The sequence below is a fragment of the Erpetoichthys calabaricus genome, chromosome 2 (genome assembly GCF_900747795.2).
Source record: "Erpetoichthys calabaricus chromosome 2, fErpCal1.3, whole genome shotgun sequence".
Taxonomy (NCBI): Eukaryota; Metazoa; Chordata; class Cladistia; order Polypteriformes; family Polypteridae; genus Erpetoichthys; species Erpetoichthys calabaricus.
In genome coordinates, this window is record NC_041395.2 from 122,954,613 (window position 1) to 122,963,503 (window position 8,891).

The following is an 8,891-nucleotide window of genomic DNA, read 5'->3' on the forward strand; positions in this document are numbered from 1 at the left end:
ATGCTATATTTGTAAAGGATGGACACAGTGAACTTAAAATGAAGTAACTGTATTTGGAAACTGAGTGAATAAATCTGTAAATGTATACAATACTTTGTTAAAGGAACTGCACTATACGTGAATTTGGGTCTGAAGGGGAGAGTTACCTATTCATTTGATTTATGGTTTTTCCTTCGACTAACTGATCATACCATACCAAACTCCTGCCTCAAACTCCTTCTGCACATACTTTTGTTTCACTCAACAATCTCCAGCTCTTCTAACAGTTTTTATAAGCTTTTATTGAGGAGATTTGGTGGTGCTGTCAATGAACTGAGTTATACTCATCAGTCTCAGCCTTCAGTTTTCACCCCCTCATTAGTTTCAAAACACCAGAAAGCACAGTCAAGACCTATTTGGCTCAATACAGTTTCAGATGTGCAGTGTTTTAACTGAGAAGGCAGACAGGAGATATATATTACCTTGTACTTTAGCAGGGTCAGACTGATTCTCTCACTTTTTAAAATAAACAAGCTGCTTCTGCACATGGTGAAGAAAAAAAGTCAATGACCCGTGAAATCATCTGGACTTCCCTGTCTTCCTAGTTTCATAGCCTTAAGTGTTTGATGAGCTGCAAGAACCATTTGTAGAGAATCATGACAGAACTTATCAAACACTGCGGCGCAGAATAATGCCTGCCTCAGTCAAGAAGGAAAAGGTGAGATTGCTTCAGTAACATAACATAACATTAGCAAAGTGGCTTAATCTAATTCAGGGTCACAAGGAACTGGTGCCTATCCCGGTATTCCATGAAACTAATTGGAATTAATGGGCACCTTAAGCCTGAAACAATTCTTTACACTTCAGGGAAATAGAAACCTGCTTATCTTTTCATTTCTGTAAGGAAAATTATATAATTTCATTGTCTGCGGCAATAGTTTCATGCCAAGAAAGAGCACCACAGATGCAATGTTTGCTCTGAGGATGTTAATGGAGAAGTTTAGAGAAGGCCAGAAGGAGTTGCATTGCGTCTTTGTGGACCTGGAGAACCAAATGACAGGGTGCCTCGAGAGGAGCTGTGGTATTGTATGAGGAAATCGGGAGTGGCAGAGAAGTACATAAGAGTTGTACAGGATATGTACGAGGGAAGTGTGACAGTGGTAAGGTCTGTGGTATGAGTGATGGATGCATTCAAGTTGGAGGTGGGATTATATCAGGGATCGGCTCTGAGCCCTTTCTTATTTGCAATGGTGATGGACAGGTTGACAGATAAGATTAGACAGGAGTCCCCATGGACTATGATATTTGCTGATGACATTGTGATCTGTAGCGATAGTAGGGAGCAGGTTGAGGAGACCCTGGAAAGGTGGAGATATGCTCTAGAGAGGAGAGGAATGAAGGTCAGTAGGAACAGGACAGAATACATGTGTGTAAATGAGAGGGAGGTCAGTGGAATGGTGAGGATGCAGGGAGTAGAGTTGGCGAAGGTGGATGAGTTTAAATACTTGGGATAAACAGTACAGAGTAATGGGGATTGTGGAAGAGAGGTGAAAAAGACAGTGCAGGCAGAGTGGAATGGGTGGAGAAGATTATCAGGAGTAATTTGTGACAGGCGGGTATCAGCAAGAGTGAAAGGGAAGGTCTACAGGATGGTAGTGAGACCAGCTATGTTATATGGGTTGGAGACGGTGGCACTGACCAGAAAGCAGGAGACAGAGCTGGAGGTAGCAGAGTTAAAGATGCTAAGATTTTCATTGGGTGTGGCGAGGATGGATAGGATTAGAAATGAGTACATTAGAGGGTCAGCTCATGCTCAGGACATGTGCAGAGGAGAGATGCTGGGTATATTGGGAGAAGGATGCTAAGGATAGAGCTGGCAGGGAAGAGGAAAAGAGGAAGGCCTAAATGAAGGTTTATGGATGTGGTGAAAGAGGACATGCAGGTGATGGGTGTAACAGAACAAGATGCAGAGGACAGAAAGATATGGCAGAAGATGGTCCTCTGTGGCAAACCGTAACGGGAGCATCTGAAAGAAGAAGAAGATTGTCTGTGGCAATAGTCTGGGGGTATACACACAGAAAGCAAGTTTATTTGTCATTCAATCACTTTTGCACAATTTTTCAAAATCTCTGTCCCATTGTATAATTTTGGACATCCATCCCCTAATCCCAGGATTCACCTTCAACCTCTTTCAAATAATAGGATTCAGCCAAACTTCATTTCTTATCTCATAGAACTTTCCTGATGGGTCTAACCAAACAACAACAGTACTGACAATCAATACTACTCACCTAGAAACTGCAGGTATACTATACATCTATACCACACAAAGGATCAACAGGGCCAAGTTATTAATGAACAAGCTAATAAATTATTAATTGACTGTAGCCGCCAGAGTGTAAGGCGAGTTCAAGCACAGGAAAAACGCATGCCGAAAGAAATCTCTCAGTCCAAAAGTTCATTTTAAAAATATTTAGTGAAAGTTAAAAGCAAATAATCCACACAAGAATAAAGAAAAAAGTAGTTACACACGTAGAATAAAAGGCAAAAAAAAGGAAAAATATTTCTTCTCTAAACTTAGCTTTTCTTGAGAAACTTTAGTTATTTCTATACTTAAAAGGTCTTAATTGCTTCTGCTGTACGCTTTAAGTGTACAGCTTTGCACTTAAATAAGCGCGTTGTCTTACGAGTTACTTCACACACTCAAAAGGCCCGTAGGCACAGTTTAAAACCATGTGCCCGCTACACCTTACACATGGCAAGGCTAATCACTAACTGAGAATAATGTTTAGTCAGAGCTGTTAGAAATGGCAAGAATATAGCAATTCAATTCTATTTATGGGGGTTACTGGAACCTCCCATAGATTAGGCATTGTCATTTATTAAATCATTTATTAATCTTATATAACTAAGAAATGGCTCTTACAGACTGTTTTAAAAAAGAAAATCGTCCTTTTGCTGACATTGTCCATTCTTCCAGTTGAAGTCATTTGTCCTAAAAGGAATACCGTGATTTGTGCCTTTCAGTATTCTATCTCTTACTACATTTTGTCTCTGAAATCCATTGTGGTCATTGTCAAGCTGATAACACAATTAGAGGACATATTTAAGCATAGACATTTTTGTACATGGACAACCAGCACACTACATCCTATACATGACCATTTGACAGCTGTATGCCTGATGCACATATTCTCAGTATGATTTTAGGTGTGCATATAATGAGTGAAACACATTGCAAAAGTCCATGTCTGTCTGTCAGTCCATCTGTTTGTCCACATGAAACAACTCAGCCCCCTTTGGACAAATTCTGTTGTCATGTGGCACACTTATTCTTCAAAGAAATTTGTCCAGACAGTTCAGTTTTAGTATAGATATCTCAAACACATCATGCTTTATGAAGTTTTAAAATTGTAAAATATTTATTGAAAAGTACTGGCAAATTTACAAACTCATCCAAACAGAGAAACATTCTGTGTGGCTTCAATCAGGAATTAGTTTTCTGTTGCAATTTTAGCTTGAGAGCAGTTGCTTGAATTTGTGGATTTTGTACATTTTCCTCTTTTACTCATCTAACAGCCGCTCAGTTGCTCAAAGCAAGTCCGTCAGACACCGGCCCAGAGTGTGCGCATGCAAACAGCTTACGTTCTCCTGCTGTTTTAGTTAAGTTACCTAAGCAATTATGTAAGCATTTAAAAGACTGAATTGATTGAACAATGTAATCTGCAGCCTTCAGATTATCATTGTAAAGAACTGATATTATCAACCTGTAAATAAATGGTGCCTTAACTAATTAATAACAGAGGAAAGGTGCAGCTGCCCTAACTGATATAAACATAGTATAGGTTTAAAAATAGTGTTGTCAGAAGGTGGGAGGCTTCAATGGCTCAAGCCAATGATTTCTGGTGCCCAGCCCCTGATGTTCCAGTCCCAGATATACACAAACAATCATGGATCTTCCTGCCTGTCGCTACCCGATCTGCGTGCCTACCAGATTTGCGCGCGCAGGCGTATTGAAAGCCTAGCATGCCGTAAAGTGTTCACGCATGCGTTAAACAGATTGGGCAGCACCGTAAAGTGAGCGATGACGTTTTCGTTCAATACGTATGCAATAACACACTCCGCATGCGCTTAATAATAAAAAAAAAATATATACTAAACATTTCGCTTTTCGGCACGGATCGCTCTCAACTGCGCATGTCGATACACAACGGGCAGTACAGTATTTTCGTTGAAATGCCGTAGTAGTTGACCATAATGATAATGTTATTAAATATTCATTGTACGTTCTGTTTTCAGGGCTGAATTAAGCTTGTCATACTCCTCGTTATACACGTTGTTTATCACTGAGATCGCTTCGTTTAGTTTACATAGCCCTTCTTTTTTCAGTTCCCATTGTACAAAGTATTTAACCATTGTATGTTATTATAGTCTACATATAAAAAATAAATGACAGTTTTAAAAACAGATGTATTCAAGTACTTTATTGACATTGAGTAACGCAACGAAATTACTCGTGTCAACTTCACGTTGCATTTAAATTCCACTGTCAAATAGTTACGATATATAATAATACAATAAATAAATAATGAACTAAAAACTGAGTAATCGTACAAAATATGTTCAAAATATTGGCAAGATGCCATATATAATGTTAAAGTAACCAGGATGGATTATTATTGCATAAATGCACAGCAGTATAGATTACCTATACTACATTAATTGTACATGATCAATGAAAACGATTTCAGATTGAGGAGATATATGAGTTCAGTAAGTTTATTGCAGCTGGAAAAAAAGTTTTTTTTTTTGTCCATTTGTAGCATACAGATTGATAATAATAATAATTCTTTGCATTTATATATCTGAAATGCCTGCCAGATGGGAGAAGCTTAAACAGGTTCTGTCCAAGATGAGTGTTCTCCTTGATGATGTTTTTAGCCCTTCTTACACAGGGAATCTTGTATCGATGATCAAGTGATGGCAGTTCAGTTCCATTGAACGTCTTGTGATGTTTTTATGATCCACTGCAGGGCTTTTTTGGCAGGTTTGGTGCAGCTGTTGTACCAGGCTTTCATGCAGTTAGTCAAAACAAGTGTGTATATATGTAAAAATGAACTGTTGATGCACTTTTCATCCCTGGAAAAACTCTTTAAAAATAACTTTACATATTATTATTAATGAAATACACACGTCATAGGGCATCATGGTTTACAAAACTTTGTTGCGGTGATACTAGTGGATTGCATAAACAGTCTTTTTAAAGAAAAAGAAATCTTCATTTCATGTCTAACCCACATAAAGCACAACCCCAGCACCATCTTCTGTGATACTATTGCTCGTCTTGTATTCAGATTTAAATGGCTTTTATTCACCCATATAGTGTCTTAAATGTGAGTTAATAACTGAATAATGAAAAAGGAAACACTTTTCATGCAAATTTTATTGAATAAATGTTATGAGAACAACAAAAGTGAACAATGTGAGAACAATGCACCTAAAAAAAACATTTGTCAAATGTACAAAAAAACCCAAAGAAGTAAACAAAATCACCACATAGCTTTAACATATTTTACCCAGAGCACAGAAAATTTAAAGTTACATTGTTTTGCTATTTTGATTATTAAAATTATTCCACAGATAACTTCTAACATATTTTAATACTAATAAAGCCCAAACTGCTAAACTGCTTAACAAATATATATAACTTTATCAAAACGAAAAAATATATATACAATTTAAAAGTACACAAGAGGAAAATTGAAAGGTCCTTCTCCTTAAATATATCTGATGGTCAGATGGCCCTGTTGAAGAACACATAAAGGTCCAGTTGGTCAGGATAATTGACAAAACAACGTCTCAGGGTCACAAGGTCACAGCCCCCCCAGGCCCCTGTGGACATTCTCAGCCAGCATACTGTTGTGGTGTTAATCCAATTGCAGCTCCACTTCAAGAGGGTCTTCAGAAATCTTCTCTCTTCAGCACCACAGTCAGTTGCACAAGACTTGACCAGGGTGCAGGGCAAAGGGCATCACTGGACAAAAAAAAGAAAAACAGCAAAAAAAAAAAAAAAAAACAATGGTTATTATCTGGTGTAAATCTTTCAGTGTATGCAGTTCTATTCATAAACCAGAAGTAAATCATAAACTGATAGAAATGGGAATTAAGCAGAGGTGAAGTTTAAAAATGGAGTTTTAAAAGTATTTGAAAGGTTTTTCATTTATAGCCGGCATTCTATATTTTTGGTGTACATGTGCAAGCTGCTTCACCAGTTCTTTCATAAGCAAATTAGTGATTGTGGATTAAAGATTACACTGAGGAGTGTTGGGGGAGAGACAGTACCAAATACAGGAAGGGACTAAACTGTTCAGAGCTTTTTATGTAATGAATAGTATAGTACTTTAAAATCAATTGTGAAGGAGACAGCCATCCAGTTTATTAAAGCTAAGGTCAAGTAAATGAGCTTGGAATATGGAGAAAAAAAAATGTAAACAAAACAAGATACATTACCTCAGAATACTTGGCAGTGACGCAGTAGATTCAGACCCAAGACTCAAATGAAGGATTCTGGAAGCACTGGGCAGTAGCACCATCTTCTATTCCAACAGATATCACAGCATTCTCTCTTTCTTTAATTGCTGCCCTATCTTTCAGTTAAATTCTTCCACTTCACTAAGGCAAGTAAAATATAAAAATAATAAACAAGAAATATTTAAACACTTACTTCAAATATTCATAGACTTGACTTTTACCTGATACTGTATTCTGGGCCACCAAGAAATAAGTCTTCTGCCTCCTGTCCTGATACACCCTGTAGAGCAGCCAGGGCATGGATGATGGACTATCCAAAATTAAGAAAGAACAGAATACAAAAGTTGCTTGCATGTAACTGAAATATGACCACATCACATTATAAGTGAAGGCATACACCAATTACCCAGTAACAAGGCATAATACCCCTAAGAATGTGTGCTTTATTTTGCAAATGAAACAGCCTGGTTTTGTTTCTATTGAAACTCATACAATGAGAAAAACACAACAGTTACTGGGATTGCGAGGATTCACACACACACTAAAATATTGTGGTCTAATGTTGGGGAGTTGCATAAGAAAAAACACATTTTAACATTCGTTAGTGGATACCAATTTACTTCTTTCTTTAAAAGAATTGTAAAATTTAGACACCTGATCTGAGATACATCTAGGCAGTTCAGATTTTCATATTCCCAAAAAGAGAAAACCTACTAATCCATTAATCAAGTATAAATCAGTAAACAGGAAAGTCCACCTGAGCAGTTTTTTTAATAACACAATTTATTAAAAGTTTTGCATATTTCAAAACATTCATGCGCGTTCATTGAAATCACCAGCCTATTTAAAACGGTAAATTTTGTAATATTCCAATTATTAAACAAAACGTCAGATAATCCTAAATATATCTAGATTATATTACAGTATATACTGTATTCTCAAAAATTGAAAAGCATTCAATAAACATTACATACAGTACCTTTAATCATAAAATTCACGGACACACGTCGTATTTCACTTCGCTCTCTGACCGTTAAATTGTTGCTAAATTCTTCCCGTAAAAGATATTCTTTCAAGTCGTTGTAAAATTGAAAAGTCTTCATTTTTTCAAGAAGTGAAAATTATTCTTTTGCCAGGAGAAAAATTCAATATGCTCCTATTCTCTACAGCGTTCTTCTTTCTCCTTCTCACTCGAATGGCGAAAGTTCTATTTGTTAATGCAGACCGAGAAATTAAAATCCCGTGGTAACTTTTTTTCTCGTGTGTCGTAAAACATTGGACATGCGCAGAACAAATCGGACAGCGTCGTGAAATGAATTTTAATTAAGCAGAGAGCGCGTGCGCGAGACAAATCGGATGGGGACTCCTGTCGCAAAGTAAAAGAAACGCAGATCGTGCAGGGTCGTAATAGTTAAGCTATGCGCCTGCGCGCGCAAATCTGGTAGGCACGCAGATCGGGTAGCGACACTGCCCATCATGTACCAATTGTATTCCCATTCTACAAAAAAACAGTTCCTTTCCAAGTTCTTATTTCATACTGTTTTAATTAATATTAATAGCTAGATAATAGGGTCATAGGGTAATGCCGATACTGATTGTATTGTAATATTGGTCATTTTGTATTAATAGATATTTTTCAATTACTAAAACTAATTGGATACTACCCTATTGGGTATACTTTCAAAAATGTTATGTTAAAGTAAATTGAAAAGCAGTTTGTCACAGAGCCTCCACAATTAACACACACCAATTAATGCCATTTTTACATCACTTGAATTGGACTCTGTTGTGTATGAAAGCTATTGAGCCACCACAAGCCTATTTGTGCTCCATTTTTAACTCCATTGTAGTGTGCTGTTAAAAAGTACATATTCAATGTCTTCTACTAACACGTAATTGCATTCCACATACATTTGAATATGACTCATTGTTTCAAAAATATTTAACAAACAGAAAAGTGTATTAACCGACTCTTGGATGTAGTAAATTAAAGACGTGCAATGGTCTAAATTTCACATCAGGTAACTCAGTTGCCAAACACACCTGAATACCTTGTCTAACTTGTTCCATTATTTCAGTGTCTCTTGGCTGCCAATTCATCCACAAACCTCATATCTTCACGCACTGCTTTTCTAACAAACCCATTTTCTTTTTAATTCTTCTCTCTTTACCTTTACAGGGTTGTGGTCTCGATAATCCATCTTTAGTATTCTTTCTTCTGTTTTGTCATACTCTTCACTTTATTAACTGTTTGTTCAAATTAAACATAGGTGTTAATACACAAAATAATTAGTGTTAACCCAAATACTAAAACTGTGAAAAAACTCTAAAACAGTAACATAATACAAAAAACTAAAATTAAAATAAAAAACATCGGGCGG

At 36.7% G+C, this 8,891-nt stretch overlaps 1 long non-coding RNA gene across 1 annotated transcript; it reads right to left on the reverse strand.

Moving 5' to 3' along the window:
* Positions 1–6,173: 6,173 nt before the first annotated feature.
* LOC127526757 (uncharacterized) lies at positions 6,174–7,925 on the reverse strand. The gene is made up of 3 exons (XR_007934185.1): positions 7,490–7,925; positions 6,732–6,820; positions 6,174–6,651 (listed from the first exon to the last, which is right to left on the reverse strand). It is a non-coding gene; the product is annotated as an uncharacterized LOC127526757 (long non-coding RNA).
* Between the last annotated feature and the right edge of the window lie 966 nt (positions 7,926–8,891).